The sequence below is a fragment of the Limanda limanda genome, chromosome 1 (assembly GCF_963576545.1).
Source record: "Limanda limanda chromosome 1, fLimLim1.1, whole genome shotgun sequence".
NCBI lineage: Eukaryota > Metazoa > Chordata > Actinopteri > Pleuronectiformes > Pleuronectidae > Limanda > Limanda limanda.
In genome coordinates, this window is record NC_083636.1 from 36225985 (window position 1) to 36246459 (window position 20475).

The following is a 20475-nucleotide window of genomic DNA, read 5'->3' on the forward strand; positions in this document are numbered from 1 at the left end:
CAAGCAGGAAGACGAGCAAAAAGCAAAACGGTAGAAAACAGGAAAGAGAGAGAGAGAGAGAATGTCTTCCTCCGCTGTGTCCCAAGTGTTTCTCTGTAATTAGGTCACTTCTTTTAATCAGTACTGGAAAACAAAGGAGCCAAAACGGCATCATCTCAACATCCCGGCCTCATTTTGATGTGTCTGTGTTTGCATGTGAGTAAAGCACGAGACTGAAACCAGACAGGAGACAATGGAGGGAAAAGAAAGCAAAGGAGAAAAGGGATTCAGCCTCAACTTTTCCCCTAGGGATTGGTCGCCATGGCTACGGAAGCATTCTCAGCCGAACGAGGAACAAACACGAGGACGAGTGAGAGAGATTCACACATAGACAGAGAGAAACATGGCGGCGGTGAGATACTGTTGTGAAGTATGTTAATTTAGATATATGGATTTTGATGATTGAAGATTAAACAGCACTTCAGGAATTTAAATTATGCAGATTACAAAATATTAGTATATAAATGCATGGTATAATTTCAATCTGTGGTATAAAATGTATATTTAAGATGCAAGTACACAAACACAGCTGCAGGACAAACACACTTTTAACTCGCTAACCGCAGGACACTTGATCTCCAACAGAGAAGGTAAGGTGACGTCAGGTGGCAGGAAAAACAAGTGACCCAATCCGCACTCCATGAACTCTGATGGGAAACAGAAACCAGCGAGAACAAACAGCAATCGAGAGACTATAACATCTCCTCTTACAAGCAGACAATCAGACTCCATCTATATTTCAAAAGCTACGGAAAACTGCGACAATGGTCTGTCATGATCCAAGATTAGTTGAGGGCACCGTTAATGAGGAGGAGGGCACAGGGCGATCATGTTTCCATGCTGGCAGCCTGACGACAGTATCACCTGAAGGCAATTTGTCCAAACTTGGTAACAAGCCCAGACTAAGAGTAACTGTACTTACGTATTAAATCATGTTTTGTTAAACACTTCAATCAAACAGAGGAGAGGTCGGAGGAACGGTCCAGTTATGAAACCACATTTAAATAACATTTTTTATTCGGATCTGCACCAAATTGGACACACTAAAAAACGCATCTTATCTCACAATTTTAAAGCAAGTTAAAAAAAAATTATATCTGCCCCCTGATCTGAATCTGCACCAAAGTTGAATGGGTTCTTTCCTTACCCATTCTACATCCTTCCACTAAGTGTCTTGGTAACCCTTCCTGTACTTTTTTCTTAAATTGACAAACAAACGCAGATGAAAACATAACCTCCTCGGTGGAGGTATAACTACAACACAACTTTCTTCATCTATCCTATAAAACATTTGATTGGCTCTACTGTGCCCTTGCTTAAATATAATCTACCTGTATCAGCAGTTTGTCGATGATTAATTATATATTTCTGAAAACAGCAAGTGGGCAAAAGTTGTGCTCAACACAGGAAACGACTGTCTCAATTTTTCTCTGCAATAGATTTGTCAACATTTGCATAATGCACAGCCAATGCTACTGCCAATGAATTATTTATGGGGACTAAAGGAACAGTCTCGTTATCCATGGACGTACTGTGTGTGTGTGTATGTGTGTGTGTTTGTGTGTGTGTGTATTTGGGGAGGGTTGAGTGAGTGTCAGTGAGACAGTGTGCGAGCGACGGAGACAGAGAGCGTAAGAGAGAGTGATGCGCTCGGCTGCGCTCACCGACAAAGTCACCGCCTTCTCAAGGACACTGCGGCTACGGGGCAGGAGAGAGAGAAGGTATGACACATGGGAAGGAAACACAAAAGTGAGACAGAACAAAATAAATACGTTAAGACTAAGCGAAGGCCGAGAGAGATGAAGAAATGAGCAGAGAAAACTGTGGAGAAGGCAGGAGATGAAGTAGGAAGGCCTCCAGGGATAGGATGGACATGGATCATCTTCACTGTGTGTGTGTGTGTGTGTGTGTGTGTGTGTGTGTTTGTGCACTAGTCAGTTTCAGTATTCACATATTTACATATTTGCTTGATTTTACAAATATATTCAATTTTCAAAAACATGAGAGCAGCAAATCTGTAGACTTTATAGGTTGGAATCAGCTTACGTGGGGTTAATTCATTTCGTAAATTATCTCAATGATCTATATACGAGATTGAAACTATGTATTATTGCTGGTATGGTATGGATTTCCTGTGGTTAATCTACTAATCCTTTCAGCAGCACTAATTCAAACTAAACGGACTTAACACCAGCAAACTGACCACCACAGCGGCTTTTCTGCCCGGTTCAGTCTCATTCACTCAAACCTCTGCAGCAATCAATTTTCTACACATAAACACACACTCAGACCCCAAAAGGCTCCCACTGAGATGATAGTGGGGAAGGCCACTGGGTGAATTGCATAAAAGCTACTTTACATACATAAGTAGGCAGCTTATCAACGCAGTGAGCAGACTGCTACCACCAGGACCACAGGCCCTAACCAACTGTTAACCGAAGATGTGTTTAACCTGAAAGCATCCTCGGCCTGCAGCGGTAATACTCGAGGCGAGAACACTAGATAAACGTGGGGCTTGTGTTTATTCAGATACTTAGAGAATAGGTGAGCAGATGTAAGAGGCTGTAAGAGTTGGAGTAGCTTGAGATGTGCAAACAGAGAGAGATAGAAGATTCAAATTTGCGCAAACATGTGAGTGAGGGCCATCTGTTATTACCTCTGCCCCAGTCTGTTGATTTTTCTCTCGATTGTTGATTTTTCCGCAGGATTACACAAAAACTACTGAATGAATTTCCAACATGGGCCAAGAAAGAACCCATTAACATTTGGTGCACATCCATTGTGACATTTTTTGGACATTTTCCCAGAGTGAGTCAGGCAGATTTCCATCGGCAAACGTGGTCAAGACAACATCTCCCATGACCCCACGCTGCTTCAAGACGTCATCAAACTAGGTCTTTTGTTGTTGTTTTGATTTATATATATCCTTAGCGTCGGAAGAAACATAATGTACTTTTAATTGTATTCAAGGTGACTCTGTGCCTTGGCAGAGAAAATCTACTGAATACTATTCTAGTTTTACATGTGGCACCACAGACAAGCGTTCCACTTGTGGCCCCTATACCAGACTTGTGCCAACATGTGGAATTTGAAGGTATGTTGTTTCCATTTGGGAAAAAACGGCAAATCTATGATGGCAATCTTGCTGCTCAGTACATAGATACTGCTCTCGACAATGTCCTCCTCTCCTATCCTTCACTCTCCAAGTTTCAAAAAAAGTCCCCTGATTTGAGGGCGCATACACACAAGCCTGCAGACACACACTCTCAGTATCGGCCTCAGCGGGGGGGTGCACCAACCTTCCCCAACACAGCGCTGCTCTTGTTTTCTGGCTGACCGGGCAGCACGGTAAACAATGAGCCAGCAAGCCCGGCAGCAACTCGCCACAGACGGAGCGAGACCCAGCGCCAGATATAGTGTACAAAGATATATAGATAGAGAGATAAGAATGGAATCCGTTATTCATTTCACTCACCTCCCTCTGTCCTCCTATCTCTTTATCGGCCCACTTCTTTTTTTCAGTGTCTCTCAGCCAGTCTGTCTGGAGTCACTGTGTCAGAGCGGGACAAGCCTCAGTACCTGAGAACACAAGAGGTCAAAGGTCAGGCGGACATCAGAGTGACGGCACTTAAGGATCATGTTCAGGGTGACTTAAGTCAGGACACCCGGCTGCAATTAAAGATATGTGTGTTTACTTAAATAGTAATGTAACCATCATGCAGCCACACTAAATCATACAAGGGCGTGCAAGTTCACAATCCACTGCTTTCTGTAGGAAAACAGGCGAAAGACAGAGAGCTGCAGAAAATACAAAAGAAAAAAAAAAACTCCATTACGCACCCTGGTGAGTGCATCTTTAATCTCTGTGTGATAACAGTAATCATTTTCCAATGAAGAATGACTGATTATCTTCCGCACGAGACAGAACCTCACTGGGAAGGAAACGGAAATAACCTGAAGACAACCACTGTGTCTCTGTCCCTGCACATCCACATTCACTTTGCATGCAGTGTGCAGAGAGTTTGCTTATGCCTCTAAATTTAACACTAAATATGTCAGAAGTTAGCAATTACCTTGACTGCTGATATTTCCAGAACATAACCTTATTTCTAAAGCTTTTATAATATAGTGCTGACCCGAGAACAAAACATTGGTCAATCAATTATTGTGATGTGACCTTCAACTTTTCACCTTCAAACTACCTTGTAGTAAAAGATTATCAAAATATTGAACAAGACCTCAACAACCTTCTGATCTCAGTTAAAACCTCCTTCACTCTCATGCTCATTAGACTGCTGCTATTTCCCAACAGAACTCAGACCCTTTGCCTTCGCAGAGTTTACGCTGGATTAAGTGAGTTTAACATGTTTGCTCTGGTTTCGTTCTCCGTTTTGTTCTTGCACTCAGACTTTGAGTTGGTGGAGAAAACACAGATTTCTGTGAAGTAGCAGCAGTTTTCACCTAGTTTCCATCCCCTGATTTCAGATCAATCAATTTCCAGACTGGGATATCACATCATGTGAAAAAAAAACTAAGAGCTATTGTCTGTCAGCTTTGAAACGCACTGTTTTAAAATGTTACATTCTTAGCACTGGTTTGTAATTTTTTTGTTAAAGGCCACTGTGACCTCTTCTTTCTATTCACTACAACAGCTTGAGGCACCGTTAACGGAACAACAAACGATCATTAAATAATTTAGTAAATTAGTATTATTATTATTCAATTAAAACAATAGTGTTTGCAGGGCCACTCTGAGATATGACTGTATCTCCTCAGCTCAGTGCTTGTGAGTTAAACGACGCCAGAAAAACTGAGTGCAGCTGCAAAAAAACATGACAAGTGCATAAAGTACAGCTCTCTGAGATATATGTTATTACCTCCCTCACTGTGTGGAGAAGTGTGACAGTGGTTAACCTGACAAACCAGAAACGACAATCTGACGGCGCTGCGCCCTCCCACTAACACGGCAAACTGTCACACAGCCAAGTAAATCAGAACAGAACAAATGTGCCGTGTTTGCTGTGTTTTGTTTGGAGAGGAGGCCGCACCTTAGATAATTGTGCATAACTTAGGAGGGTGGTGGTTGGTGTAGCAGACGTAATGTCATGGTCCTTCAAGACAAACTGGTTCCCATCACGCTTTAACACACACGCCACAGTGCAGTACGTGCTATAAAAAGCCATAAAGTTAATAGAACTCAAGATATTCTCTTTATCAAGTTATTTCTCACAGGTTTTGACAGGCAGAAGTAAGGTGTGTCAGGTAGATGTGATGTGTGAATCATACTTCTCACCTCTAACAAGTGTAAATCAGTATAAAGATGAAAAAACAGTCTCTCATTTGTATTTCTTCTGTGCATCCAGTGGTGGGAAGTAACGAAGTAGAAATACTTTGTTACTGTACTTAAGTAGATTTTTCACATATCTGTACTTTACTTGAGTATTTATTTTCCTGACGACTTTTTACTTTTACTCGCTACATTTGAGCACATATATCTGTATTTTCTACTTCTTACATTCTCAAAACTGGCTCGTTACTTGAGCAGCGGAGGTTGGCGGAACGTGCAGCGTTAAGCACAGCGCACAGCGCTTTCCTGCTTCGTGTCAACATCTACACATATATACATAGCTCGAAGCAGCAAGTGGTTAACTTGTCTTAAAGAAAATATTGGAAGTAGTTGGTTTAAACAAAAACTGTTGGCAAATAGACTATCATTGGTTGGCCGTGTCTATTTAGTCTTACACGTCCACATTAACAAAACAAACAGATTTAAAACAAGTCAAGATGGAAAAACAAACAACACAACCAATTATATAAACAAACGCAAAAACAACTTTCAGCCAACACAACCAACAACACTGTGTCGTGGACTACTGCATATTCAAGCACACAATTCAGGTTTTTTAATGGACCTCGCCAAATGGAACCCTGGGTAATCAGGCCCAGATTTCCACTCACTATAATACCAATATAATTTTTGCAAAGATATTATATATCTATATATTGCCAATTCCAATCCTTAGTCGCCCTTTTTGCTGACTCAACACAACGTAGAAGCTGTTGAGTCTTTATATATGTATTGTAAAAACTGGCTAATGTGTACAACTTCAAGCAGGGTTGTGTCTTCACTTTGCCGTCCCTACAGGCAAGAGACCCTACAGGTGTATTGTCACCCTGCTGGAAACAACTGCAAACACAAACGCAGGCCCATTCAGTGAAGATAGTCTAATGATAAATAAACAGGCTTACATGTAGATGCGTGGACAAGCTGGCAGGCAGTTACAAAATACAGCTAATACACACAAAAGGTTAGTGTTGAAGTGCCGTCAAGCAAGACACTGATAATTTATAAACTTCAAAATAAAGTCACCAAAATACTGTAACCAAATTTGCACCTTAAGATACTCAATTGGATGTATTTTGTAGATGTAATTTAGCATTCAAAAAAACATTGGTCTTCAATTATTTATTTCCTTGTTCAGTCTGAAATTTGGCAGCAAAACCAGACTGTGTCCAGTGTTTTTTCTTCTCTGTACTAGCACTGTCCAGGCTGTTAACAAAAGAGAAACTATCTTATTTTGTGTGCCTAGTTTCCCTTTGCTGAGTTATCATAAGGGGCATTGTGTATCACTCCTGCTACTGATGAAAGGTCCATGTTTAGTTATATTTACAGACTTTTTTAGTGGTTATACTTTGGTCTATTAGTGTTCTTAGGTAGACTCAAGAGACACTTGTTTATTCTGTTGTATTGATTTTTTGTTGTCTCTAGAAGTTCAGATGCACTTGTCCAATACTATTTTAACCTCAGCATCTTGGGTTCAAAATTAAACATTATATATATAGTGCTGTTATAATTTTTCAGTCAGTTGAAATAAATCCTGAAGAGAACAATTTTGGGTTGTTTTGTGTCTGTATAGGCCTACTATAAAAAGCACTTAGCACTTTTAATTTTGGTACTTGTACTTTTACTTTTGATACTTAAGTACATTTCAATACCAGATACTTTTGATACTTAAGTACATTTAATATGAGCGACTCTAAGACTTTTACTCAAGTCATTTTCTGACGGGTGACTTTTACTTTTACCGGAGTTGCTTTCAAGTAAGATATCTGTACTTTTACTCAAGTATGGCTTTCAAGTACTTTATACACCACTGTGTGCATCAAACCAAGACTTTTGGTGACATAACAATGGTCTCCAGTGACAGGCACACGTGTTCTCAGGGGCTCATGAGAAACAGCATTATTATTTTGTCTGCTAATCCGTCACATCTCATTTGCAAACCGCTACTGATGGTGAGGGATAAGAAGCAAACTGTCAAACAGAGGAGCAGCGGTGCAGCAGAGCGTGAACACAGACTGAGCGACCTGGAGGAAACTGAGCTTCTTAGAGGCAGATTGACAGCAACAGAGATAGTTATTCTTCAATTAGAGAAGATGACGTGAACACATGAACAACATAGAAATCTGCACAGACACCAATGGCCACACACGAGTTTAAACACATCGGCTGCTCTGTCCCGTCTCTTTCCCTTTGCTTCATCGTGAAAACAGAGCGGAACTCTCTCCGTCTCTTTGAATCAAGCCAAGCACTCTGCAGCTCTGTGAGTCAGCCCACCATTAAGCTGTTCATTTCCTAACTCATTAATAGGAACATTCCCTCCCGGTGCCATTCACGACAGCGGAGCTGAATTCATGGTATATATTTTACTACCTCCCTGTTTCTGAGTTTTTATGTTCCTGTGAGTGCAGGTGCTTCTGTCTGCAGTGAAGGAGGCTGCTTCACCAGGCTGAGCCCTCACAGAGAGATGTGTGGGGATGTTCACATAACCCAGACAATGAAAACTCAGTTGTTGAAGTGTGATCATATTATACATATATTTGCTTTAAACAGGAACAATACTTTACTACAATGACCCAGTGCTGTAACATCTCTGTAAGCATGAGCTAGTTAGACAGTATGAAACACATTTAATTAAAATATAACAAAATGACAGCTTCAAAGGTTTCCACACTGCAAACGAACCGAACCACAATTTGTTTGATCCTAACTGAGACCACCTGTTATTTTGGTCCTGACTACACTGAAAGTTTAAAACGTTCGGACCAATCAAGATGAGAAAATGCGCTTCATGGTGATCCGTTGTTATTTAACAGGAAAATAAGTTGAAACTAAAGTACATTCATTTGAATTTGTCTTGTCCCTAACGAAGAGAGATTGACATGTCATTGGAAACACATTAGTGGATTCCACTGTGAAACACCAGCCTGCTCTCATAATAATATGACAGACCATTTAATTTAATTCAACATTTGCTCCTCGGTTCCATTTGTGAAATAAAATAAAAATGACAATCTCTTTTCAATATTCATAAACTCTCGTAGTAATTACTGCGTGATCCCTAGCCTCATTCTCTATTTGAAAATGATTACATGCAGTCTTAATCTAGATAATGTCCGTTATGATTCTTTTTCATTCCAGTGATGCTCTAGCATACATGCATGTAAGCGTTCAGAAATATAGAAAGCACTTTTTGTGTGTGTGTGTGTGTGTGTGTGTGTGTGTGTGTGTGCGTGTGTGTGTGTGCGTGCATTTTCTTGCCACTGTGACTCTTAAAGTCTGGGATATTGTGGAACCATAAATGCTTGCAGAACGATTGCAGTACATAGAAAACCACTTGGCTCGGAGGAGAAAAGCCCTCTCTTAACCCAAAAATACAGACTTTTCTACACTAGCACACACACACACACACACACACACAGACACACACACAATGGGGGAAGCCCTGGAATTGCTTTTCTGCTTCTATATTTCCACCTTTATACGAGACAGGCTGGCTGACATGTCTCCACTTAGACTTGGCTTTGGAATTCCAATCAGGAAACAACTAGAGGTCGGACAAGAAAACAAGGGCTGCAGCTGGATGGAGTGTGTGTGTGTGTGTGTGTGTGTGTGTGTGGGTGGTGGTGGCTGCTAGCTGAGGTGACATGAGTCTGTGAATGAAAGAGAGATGGAAGGATAAAGGGAAGGTATGAATGCAAAGAGCTCGGGTTTGTTTATTTCAATAGATGTTTGCATTCCTTCTCGAGTCACAACAGGGTGCAGCGTGCAGCAGTGAAATGCTGGTGCGAGTCTAATGTGGAGTAAAGAAGGCAAAGAGCTTGTGTTTGCAAGAAGGAACATGGGAAGGAAGTGAGACAGGACGTGGTGGCAGAGTAAAGCTGAGCTCAGACTACAGGAGCTTGTGCTGATACATAAGATTTTTAAATTGGTATGAAACAAACTGTAAAAAATGAGAGACAAGTCAAGCTTTTTGAAATGGCAACCACAAAACAATCTACTTTGAGTGCTGAACATTACTAACTAGCATTTTGACTGCGTCTCCACCTCCCGTTGTCTCATCCAGACTTTCTTTTGCTTTTGTTATATATCACAGCAAGTTGTCACACTAGTCTCCATCTTGTTTCTTTTGTTTGCACCTTCTTCCTCATGAGATCAACTCAGAGAGGTGACATGAGGAGGTGCAAATATTCTCCTCTGGTGCGTGATGCAGCCTGACTGAGCCCAGCTTTAAAGGTGCCAGGACGTTCCCAGGTTCAGCCTGTTGTTCCTCATTCCTCTGGGTCCTGCGCTCTCCCTCCTTCCACTCAACTAGAAAAGCAATTTGAGCTTATAAAGATGCAGCCATTGCAGAGTAATTCACTGCTTATAGCATCTCTTTATTCCCAGAAGCAAGTGTTCAGAGAAATCAAATAGCCGTTCCTTGTAAAAGAAATTATACAGTGACAAGTTCCATTGAATCATACATTTTGAGTTGGAAAATAAATCACTTATCTTTTCTACTAGAAAAACTGAGTATAGGCTTAAGGTGATCCGGGTTTGACGCAAGGAATATTACAGAGGATTTGTGATAAAGACACACGCACACAAAAGGACACACTAACCTTTAATGCTGGGTTTGAAGTAAAATCCCCAACTTCTCTTGAAGCCACAAGTCCAATTAAAGATTAATAGATTTCTATGCCAGAGGAAGACAGTGTAATGCTTTTTCAGCATTGTATCTTTCCACTATCGATCAAAGTGCTACTCTACCCTTTGTTCAGCAAAAAAACTAAAGTAAAAACAATGGGGTCTCTACTAAGCACTTTATTGTGGTGCAGTAACCTTTTGTTTTTTTGATATAATCTCCATTACGGCACAAGGACAGACAAGACCTCCTAATTCTGTTACACTATTTCAAAGCCGGGGCTCTAAAACCGGTGATCGCAAAACACGTACAGACTGTTCTGTTCTATCAAATCACATGTGGATTCATGCACAAAGTCTGCGAAGTACAAACACACACATACACACAAGCAAGACCCAGTGGTTGGTTGTGCACTGGTATCTACAAAGACATCTCTGTTTCAAACCTCACTAAAGGCCCAGTCTACGTTATCCATCAGCTGCTGCTGGTTTGTGGGCACACATGTAGGAGTAGGCGTTGGTCTCTTGCACTTACAAATGAGACAATTTCAACACTAACCCTTTCTGCAGCAGAACACGCAAACACACACGTATACATAGGACCCTGTGGATGGTGCAGTGCCTTTGACACTAGTGTGTGAGCGTAGGAGGTAAAACTCGGATAAACACCTTTCAAACATAAAAAAACACCTTTCAAAGTTATTTAAAACTGTCATCCAATTTGGTGCATTTCATGATATATTATATGGAATAACTTGTTTCTGGCTGACAGCAGAATCAAGCAGGGCTGCACTTTTCCTAATGATCAAAATTTAACGATACCTGACAGGTCGCATTGCATCAGTACAAATCACTCCAAAGAAAATGCTTGAAGGTGGTAAAATTGTGGGGGTTCTCGATTCAAGTCAAGTCTATAATCTAGAGTTTAAACTATAAATAGATTTTTGGACAAGTAGCAATCTAACAACTGAGTATGAAGGCAAATGATTCTGGTGCAGAGATTAGGGCTGAGGGTTTGAAACTGATGGCTATAGCCACAGCTTGTCTGTGTGAAGTTTGCATGTTCTCCTCATGTATGCGTGGGTTTTCTCAAGGTACTCCAGCTTCACAGAATCTTCTACGCTCTAATTTGTCCGTAGGTGTGACTGTGAATAGTTGTCTGTCGCTGTGTGTTGGCCCTGGGATAGATTAAACCTTGCCTCTCGCCCAGTGTCTGCTGGAATTGGCTCGAGCCCTAGGCTAGGATCTAATGGATGGATAATGGATGGATATTTTGATAATCGATCAATAATTATTTTATTTTGGCTCTTAAACATTTATTGGTTCCTGCTCCTCAATCGTAAGGACTCTCTGTTTATCTTTGTCTTGTGTGATAATAAACTGACCGGTTTCTCCGACAAGCATCATAAAGCAGAGTAGATGTCAATTTCCCGCCTATTTTCTGATATTTTATTGCTCAAATGATTAAACAATTAATTAAGATACTAATCTGCTAATTAATTGATGATTAAAAAATGTGTTACAGCCGTTATTGAATCATTCTTTTGTCTCAATGCATCATTTTGTATTACAGATTGATAAAATCATACCGTTATCATTTGACAGTTCTAAAAAAAAATAGGAGTTCTGCAGAATGTCTGTGGCTTCAGCTCCATTCTCTAACCCAACGGTGAACCAGCGACAGCAAGCATAAATTGTGCCTGAAGGTTATCCACAGAGGGATGGTGTGAGCTCAGAAAAAGATGTGAAAAATCTACATTTGTATAAAGTATCTCAGCAGATCAGTCTGATCATTTTCTTGTGATACAGATTTCATGAAATCTGCAAAGCGGAGGCTCAAGTGAAAACAGAGCTGACAGTTCTGACGGGCAAAGACACACAAGTGTGTCAGAATTCTTAAATACAGCAACACATAATCGAGTCGAGGAGTTCTCTAAAGGCAGAGTGATGTTTGCCTTCCAGTGAAACGTTGGCTGATTAGATGCTCTTCTTCACGTCAAGTATATGCGTCCAGTTGTCTTTTTATCCTGGTTTATAGTCCGTGTTGCAGTGGGTAAGAGTAGTGCTCGCCCAGATCTATCACATCAGCCTGACAACTGACGGAGCATTAAAACAGAAAATGAAGAAGGCCGACAGGAGGGGTGGACCGCTTGTGTTCCTCTCACCCACACTTCCATCAATGCACACGAGCCCACAAACCCTCAATGAGAAAGACTGACTAAGTCTTGCCCTAGGCTTCATACAGTAGCTCTTAACAAATTCAAGTCTTGCCCAATCACTTCCCCTCTCTCGGGGGTTGCCATAGCAACCTGCCTGCCTCCTTGTCAGTACTTCGGGAAGGGTGAGACTTCAGTGTCAGTGTGTGTATACGTGTGAGTGTGTGTGTGTGTGTGTGAGTGGTAACCCCACCAGATGGGGTCTTAACACTTCCTATCTGGCAAGCTTTCATTCACACCCTTACTGGACATCCGAGTGGGGAATGTGTGAGACGGCGGAGAGGTGAGTCCTGGTGAAATTGCTTGTGACCCCCCCCCCCCCTCCCACGTGTCATCCTATAAAGAACTGAAACTATGTCTAAAGAAAAATAGTCTGAACTCTATATTATGAAGAAAATGAACTGTGCTACATCTTCTGTGGAGACAAAAACTAACACTTTACAACTGAATGCAAAAGAGCCAGGTTGGATAAAACAGATCATTTCTCAGTCAGTGTAATCTGACTCAATGCTCTATGGTATAGGATTTAGTGCTTCTCTTTGTGTTTTATCTATATATTATATATTAACGTTTTAAGGTTTTAAACAAGCGATTAAAAAAACTTTACCTAGACACTAGGAATCTTTAATGAGCTTTCTCTTTTTATATTTCAAGCTGTAGAGTGATAATATTAATTATAGCTGTAGCCTTACTGCAAACAATATCTTGTATTTACTCTCACATCCCAGGTTGATGCACTGACTGCTTTGACTATGTGCACTGCTGTAAGTTTGTGTGTCATTGTGTTGAATTGTTCTCATATAGTTTTTATTTTATTTACTCTCTTCTGTTCTTTCTAACCTTTATTTATATTGCACCTGTGCATCCTAGGATATTGTCTCCTTTGTCTTCTCCTACTTCTATAACAGGGTGGAAAAGTCCGGGTGACTGATATGGAACTGCGGATTGTGCGTGTGCGAGTGCGTGTGCATGTATGTGTGTGTGTGTGTGTGTGTGTGTGTGTGTGTGTGTGTGTGTGTGTGTGTGTGTGTGTGTGTGCGTGTGTGCGTGTGCGTGTGCGTGTGTGTGTGTGTGTGTCTGTGTGTGCTTGCTCTGACGTAGATGACAAGAATGATAGAAACACTTGAGGATCAACATCTCACTAAAACTCTCACCATCTGCCCGCCAGCGGACAAATATAAACACAGTCCCCTCTTACTCTGCTATTTCTTTATCTCCCTGCATCGCTCCACTTTTCTCCCTGTTCTCGCTCTCTGCAGCTCTGCCATCTATCATCATTAGGAAGAGAATCGATGACCTGTCTGCACCTGCAACCACTCTCTGTCCCTTTACTCTCTGGGGAGGAGAGGAGAGGAAAGGAGGGCAGGGCAGAGGAGAGGAGAGCAAAGGAGAGAAGAGGGGAGGAGAGGAAAGGAAAGGAAAGGGGAGCAGAGGAGAGGAGAGGTTTACAAGTTGAGTAAAAAATATGTTTGTTCCATTTATTTAAGTTATAATAATTAAATGATTTAGATACATATGATTTTACAACTGTTCTACTGGTGGTTTCATAAGTTGTACTGATCGCTTTCCCTGAGAATGATGCATTGCAAACTCTATGTATAGGGGCAGGACTGAGGGTTTGGGGAAAATCCAACTATAAACTGCTCTAAAATTATTCTCCGCCATTGTATTTATAATATTTATTATTTATTTACATACATATAATTCCCCTCACAGCAAGAAGGTTCCCGATTTGAATCCTTCCTTTCTGTGTGGAGTGTGTATGATCTAAATGTGTCTGCATAGGGTTGCTCCGGTTTCCCACAAAGGCCAAAGACATGCAGATTGGGGTTGGATTAATGGCGACCTGTCCAGGTTGTATCCAGCCCCTCGCTCATTGTCAGCACCTCTAAAAGGCTAAGTGGTATAGATGGATGGATATACTGCCTAGAAAAATTCCCACATTCACAAAAACCTTAATTTATGAGCCTCTGAATGCATTAGAGAATATTTCCAGATGCCTTTTCTTGTTTACTTTTTTCAAAAATCAATTACATGTGTACGTCTAATACAGCTCTAAAGGGAAATCAGACATCTCATCAAAATGGACGACCCACATTTTTAAGCAATACATTTTTGTAAAGTTGTAAAGCGCAGCTCTTCCATAACGACTGAGCTGCTGCACCATCTACAGCAACACCAAATAAAATTAAGTTCCACATGAACGATATAATAATAACTGGGATCTTAAAATAATAGTTATTCACAGACTGTCAAAGTACGTTTTAATGATTTGCTTTTTTTCCATTTTCCCTCAGATTTTTCTCAAATTACTGTCAGCCTGTATCCTGAACCAAGCGGAGGAGGGAGCTGATGAATCTTCGCATCTCTACTGGAGCACAAACGATCAAAGCCTGCACAGAAACGAGCAGAAGAAGCGCAGGATAGCGAGAAGGGAAAAGGACAGGAGCAGCTAAGATGGAGGAAGAGAAGAGGGGAAGGATACGGATGAGGGGAGGACGGGCAGAGGACAAAGTATTGTCTCCTGTTAATATGTAAAAATAACTCTGTTGCTGCCTGGTGGAGGAGCTAACTGGGTCAGAGAATTCACAGAGAGCGAGAGAGAGATGGAGTAAGTGAGTAGAGGGAGACGAGAGAGAGAGGGAGAGAGGTATCACATTGATTCAGTCTGTGGAATCAGTGTGAAGCAGAAGTCAGTCTCTCTCACCTCAGGCTGTGAAGACAGGGAGGCATCTCATGTCCACGCCATGTGTCTGTTCATCCATCTATCAATCCGTCTAATGGTCCGTTCTTTCCACCCCACCCTCCTGAATATCTTCATCTCCCCCTTTCCTTTGTTTACACCCCCCCTCTTTCCCTCCTCTTCTAATAAACAAAGCCTCTGCTTCATTGCACACACTTCCCTCTCTCTCCCTCTCTCTCTCTCACTCACTGAGGTCCTCTCTTGCATTCAGCCCTGACTCTGTCACTGTAAATACACTCTTCTAAAATATGTCATTCCCAAGGTGAATACAACTTAGTGCGTAAAACATTACCAGTCAGTCTATTAGCTAAACACCATCTAATCACCCCTCAATTTGACACATGTTGAATTAGAACGCCCCTCAGTCGAACACATCCCTCTGCTGAGGCTCAGCCGTCCCCTTAAATTCAATCAAGCTGCACCAAATGCACACACTTGTATGTCAAATCCCTGAATGTGCCTAGTTTTTTTTTATCAACACTTGTTCTCTGGGAAAACAGTGAAATTTGTTTAATCTAATGGTGAAGAAAGTGAAAAAGAAATTGCTGGATCCGCACCAAAATTTAATCGGTTCTTTCCTGACACAAACCAAATCCTTCCACTAAGTTTCAAGGATTTTGTGTGATCTTGTGTGAGCTTAAAAATTAACAAACAGGGGTGAAAACATAACCTCCTTAGCAGTGGTAACTAATACTACACAGATCATTTGGATCATAATTTTGGTCACATGCTGTATGTTTACTCTTTTCTTTGGACTTATTCCCTTTTTTATTGATTCTCATTTTAACGTATTATCACCATTCACCTTTTGTATGATCATTTAGCAGTTTTTTGATTTCTCTCAAAACCTTTGTCGCTTACCTATTCCATCAAGTCTATCATATCTCAGCTTGTACCTGTCTGTCATATGATAGAATGATAACTACTATATCTTTTCCTGGAAACAATTGTACACATTTTAGTCTATTGTAAGAAAATAAATGCTGGAGCTCTTTCTAAGTTTCCCTCTTGCAGGTTTTTAATCTACAAAATGTAATCCCATAAACCACATGTTTCATGGTCTAGTGTGTTTCTGGGATTTCACTGTTGCCCCGGCCAACGCTGCAGCTATAAGACTAAACCCATAAACCATACGATTTGTGCGGGTCAGCAGTTCTGAGCAGTAATTAAAATCTTTATTGATGAAGAATGCTGTAAGCATACTAACTATTATGCTGACTATTAATCAAGCTGTTGTATGTTCTGCACTAGCTGCATGTGCATTAGCCACAGCCATACATCTGAAAGACAAATAAATACTGGAGCGTCAATGCAATGGTGACTTTCCCACCTGTGTATTTTATCTAGAATCAGAGTAGTGAGCATGACATTATTTGGCAAAGGTAAAATAATTATGTGAAACTAGGGTTCATGCAAATAACCTTCTAGAGAAAGTCAATTTATTGTAGAATAAATATGCTGTAAGATTTACCTTTCTTTCTGGTTTTAGGTGAGCTCATACATTGAAATACACCAGGCAGAATAGGTGACAGATTATTGTGACATATTTATTTTAAGAAAATAGGGGTCAGGTGGAGTCACTATTATTTCAATCCCATTAAAAATGATATAAATTGGTTTTACCTGTTTACTTTTTTTAATGCACAAAGCACATCATCACAAAGTCTTCCTGACCAAACTGCAGAAATATAATTATCCGTCAATTACACACTCTTCAGTATGAAGTCATATCCGTGACAACAACATACCAGCATGCTTTAACGTGTGTGCGAGCTAAATTTACTGAAAATTATTCCAGGGCTTAAAATGATTAAGGACACAAGGTCTAAATGGATTAACCTGCAGGGCTGGTCCAAAATGGGCAGGGCTGTTTCTTGGCTGGCTGACTAGGGGCAACAGAAATAGCCTGAGCTGACTGTGGTATATGTAAAGCTCTGCTGCAGTCCGACAGGGCTCCATGTTTTTACATCTACAGTAAATCACCCTACACCACTCTGCGTACTGGAGCGTACATGTGATGGTGACAGGGGGGGCACAGGGTGTTGGAACATTTACATCCGTATGGAAGAGACGAAGAGAAATATCTCACAGTATTTACTTGGTTCTCTCCCGTTTTTAATGGTTGCAGTGGTTCACTGCAGTCTTTTTAACGCAGGGCCCAAACACTAAATTTAGTGTATCCAATTGAAACATAAAACACAGTATTATCCTTGTCATCTGGGGGCTTTTAACTGCAGAAACACTGTGGTGCAGTGTTTCTGCAGCAGATCTTTGACAGCAAACAGCCACTCAGGGTCACTGAGAGAAATCATTATACAGTGAGGCTTCTGTGAGCCTTCTATGTGTTTGTCTGAGTGTAAGCGGAAAACTGAAAAATATTAGATTGTGTGTGAGCTGAGGTCATGACATTATATGGAAGAGAAACTACAAAATATAAAATACGACTAGTTAAACATAAACACAAAATACACAGAAAGTGGTAAGTCTATGTGTCTCTATTCTTGCAATTAAATGTATTGTTAGTGTGTCCATGATCATTTTAATTCACCCATGTATATCGACATGGTTTTAAGCAGCAACCATTGCAAGCTGTTGTGTGTTTCTGACAGAAAACAATGGTGTGCATTGTTCTGAATCCACTAACAATAAAAAAAGGTTTAAAGTCCATAAGCATTAAAACAATAAAGCCATTTCACAACTGAGCAGGAGGCTATCAGATTCAAAAGCCTGTCTTTTTAGTGAAGCTTTGCTCTCTAAAAAAACATTGTAACACACCTGACTGAACCACATTCTACACTCTCTGATAAAGACCTGTGTGTGAGCATTTACCTGAAAGAACTTTGCATGAGAAGCAGATAAGAGAACAGCTGAGACATAATCCCCAGATAAAGTCTGACTAGAGGTAAATGTTATTCAGAAGTGCTGAAGTGACTAAATGGTTTGAAATTAGGTTTATATTACACAGGAGGGACTGTGGCTAAACCTCATGAGGAAAGGGAACATGGACGTCCTATTTATCATATTTGTAGCAACAGTTATTCTGTTTGCACCTGTGTGTGGTTTACCTACACACAAATACAAAATACACACAACAAAACAAAGCAGTAAACGCATTTCAAACTGTTGACTGCTGCATAACTGCACTCGACATAATTCAGCTAATACAGTGGCAAACATGAAATCATGACTCTAAGCTGCACTCTAAGGCGACAGTAGATCTGGCACTGTATCAATAGTATGCCAGTGAAGACCAGTGAAGTGCTGACATCATCATAAAGCACACACCACAGTACGAGCTGCAGGTAGCAATGCTCTTCACACATGTTCTTTAGTCTTTGAGGAATAAAAACCTATGGAAATCTATGGAATAAAAAACCTTGTCCCGCTTGTTTCCATCATCTGTCCATCATCCCAATATGCCAGACTAAGAAAACATTGGGTCTAAACTGTGTCTGTGCTGATCTCTTCTTCATGCACATTTAATTTAATTTAGAAAATAACTCCCCCCTCAACTTAGCTAGTTGTTTGGGTCGGTCCATTACACTCGGCAGTAACACGCCTTGCTCTTTGGCATCCTGTAACAGACAGGTCTCAGAGGAGATGATCCCCCCTACCCCCCACTTGATGGGCACACAGCTCTGCCGGGGAAGGGAAGTAGCTCAGACTACCCATTTCCACACTTGGTATTTTTGCTTCTGGCCCCTGACATATCCTGAAAGTAACTCGCTGCTTCTCTCTTTGTGAGCTGCACCCTCTCGTCACCATTCAGCTACTTATCACAAAGAGACAATAAAACCTGGCATGGATTACCAATTAGCATCGACCTGCATCGCTGCCCCCACCTCTTTCTTATTTATCTGGACCAGGTTGGAATTTCACCATCTCCTCAACACAAAACATCATTTGAAAGTTAAGGCGTTAATATTTAATGGTACGTTTGTGTTGAGTTTCTGTTGTGTGGACGCTCCACTAAATCCATTTAAATTAGGGAACTCACTGACATTGAAGAAAACAATAGTGGATGCAGAGGATACATCTGAAATCTTCTGTCCCACACAGCAAAAAGTAAAAAATGTATATACAGCACATTTTCCAATAAGATCCTTAATGCGGACACCAAAATAACAAAATCTCTGAGTCTATAAGAGATTTAGAATAACACTCGCAGGCACTGTGGGGTGGATGGCTCGATGCACCACAACAAACCTCAAGTTACATATGGTAAATTTGAATTGAACACATTTAATGCTTTATTCAGCCTTAAGCATAACCACATTAAGGTACTTATTCCAGCATTTTTCTTACCAGTATTTAGTAGCTATAAGTAATACAAGATACAGGGACAAGAACTCACAAATGCTTACAACTACAGTTAACACCAAAACAAACCAAAATAACCATTCAATACACAGGATATTTCAGATAAGGTGGAGGTTCTGGCCATAGGTAAGAATCAACTCAGCAGTTACCATGGCACATCAAAGTCGCCCTGAGAAAGATGTGTGTAATAAACTCTACACAGTGTAGAGAACAATTGTGTGTGTGTGCAGCAGGGAGAGGCAGACACACAAAAAAACATGTATACACATATTAATAACTGCATGGCTTTAATAACAAAAAAATCTTGTTTGCCAAGCAGACAATCATTACTCACTTCTGAAGTTCAGCACCACGGAGAGCAAACATCTCTAACGAAATATAAAAAACAGCAAACTTCTCTGGAGTTAAAAATAGATCGGAGCAAAACATCATTGTATACGGACTCAGCAGCAGCTACTGTTGCTGTAAACAATCCACATGTGGATCAAACAGTCCATGTTACGTGTTTCAAACATATATGGTATGTTTGACATCATATCACGATCAGTCTGCTCACAGAATACAATCATTCAGATGAAACCATGAGGAGAGGAGAGGCTCAATATTTAGTTTCAGACGACTGACTTATAACAATGTCTAGGGGCGTAAGTCACAATCACGTTCCCAACACAAGCTCGTATAGAATGCAGCACCAAATCGTATTATGTCTGTTTAGCAGCTTGACTCTGACTGCTCTTTTAAGATAACATCTTATTGATAATAATAATATAAACTCCCCCACCCTTGCTTTATCAGACCTCATTTTTTAATCACTCATGAGCTGAGTCCTCTTAACAGAGCCTGGCTGCTTGTTCCACAGGCTGAACTGAAATCTGTCAGTGCTTCCTGCCAGAAGAGCTCACACCACAAGATCTTGACAAGACATCAGTGCAGTGTGGCTGAGTGTATGGGGCTGGAAACTGAGAGGGGTGTAAGCAGCCCTGCTGGGAAAGACTCTTCAGCTTTCTTGAGGTGTCGTGTCTCTTACTCAATGAGTCATTTTCGAAGGAAGGTGCCCACTTGATAACCACAATGTTAGGCCCACACTCACTCAGCCTGAAAGCTGAGAAGAATAACTAGTGTAATAGGTTCCTGTGGCTGATGGTGCTGTAGAGACTCACGCTTGTTTGCTATGGTGCTCATCAGTTTTA

General features: G+C 40.8%; 1 protein-coding gene across 1 annotated transcript in view; it reads right to left on the minus strand.

Annotated features, from left to right (window-relative positions):
• Positions 1-20475, minus strand: part of strbp (spermatid perinuclear RNA binding protein) — a 72068-nt gene that overhangs the window by 41559 nt on the left and 10034 nt on the right. Inside the window, exon 2 of the mRNA XM_061083551.1 lies at positions 3515-3618. The gene's annotated coding sequence lies outside the window, so the exon portion shown is untranslated. The remainder of the gene's footprint in view (positions 1-3514; positions 3619-20475) is intronic.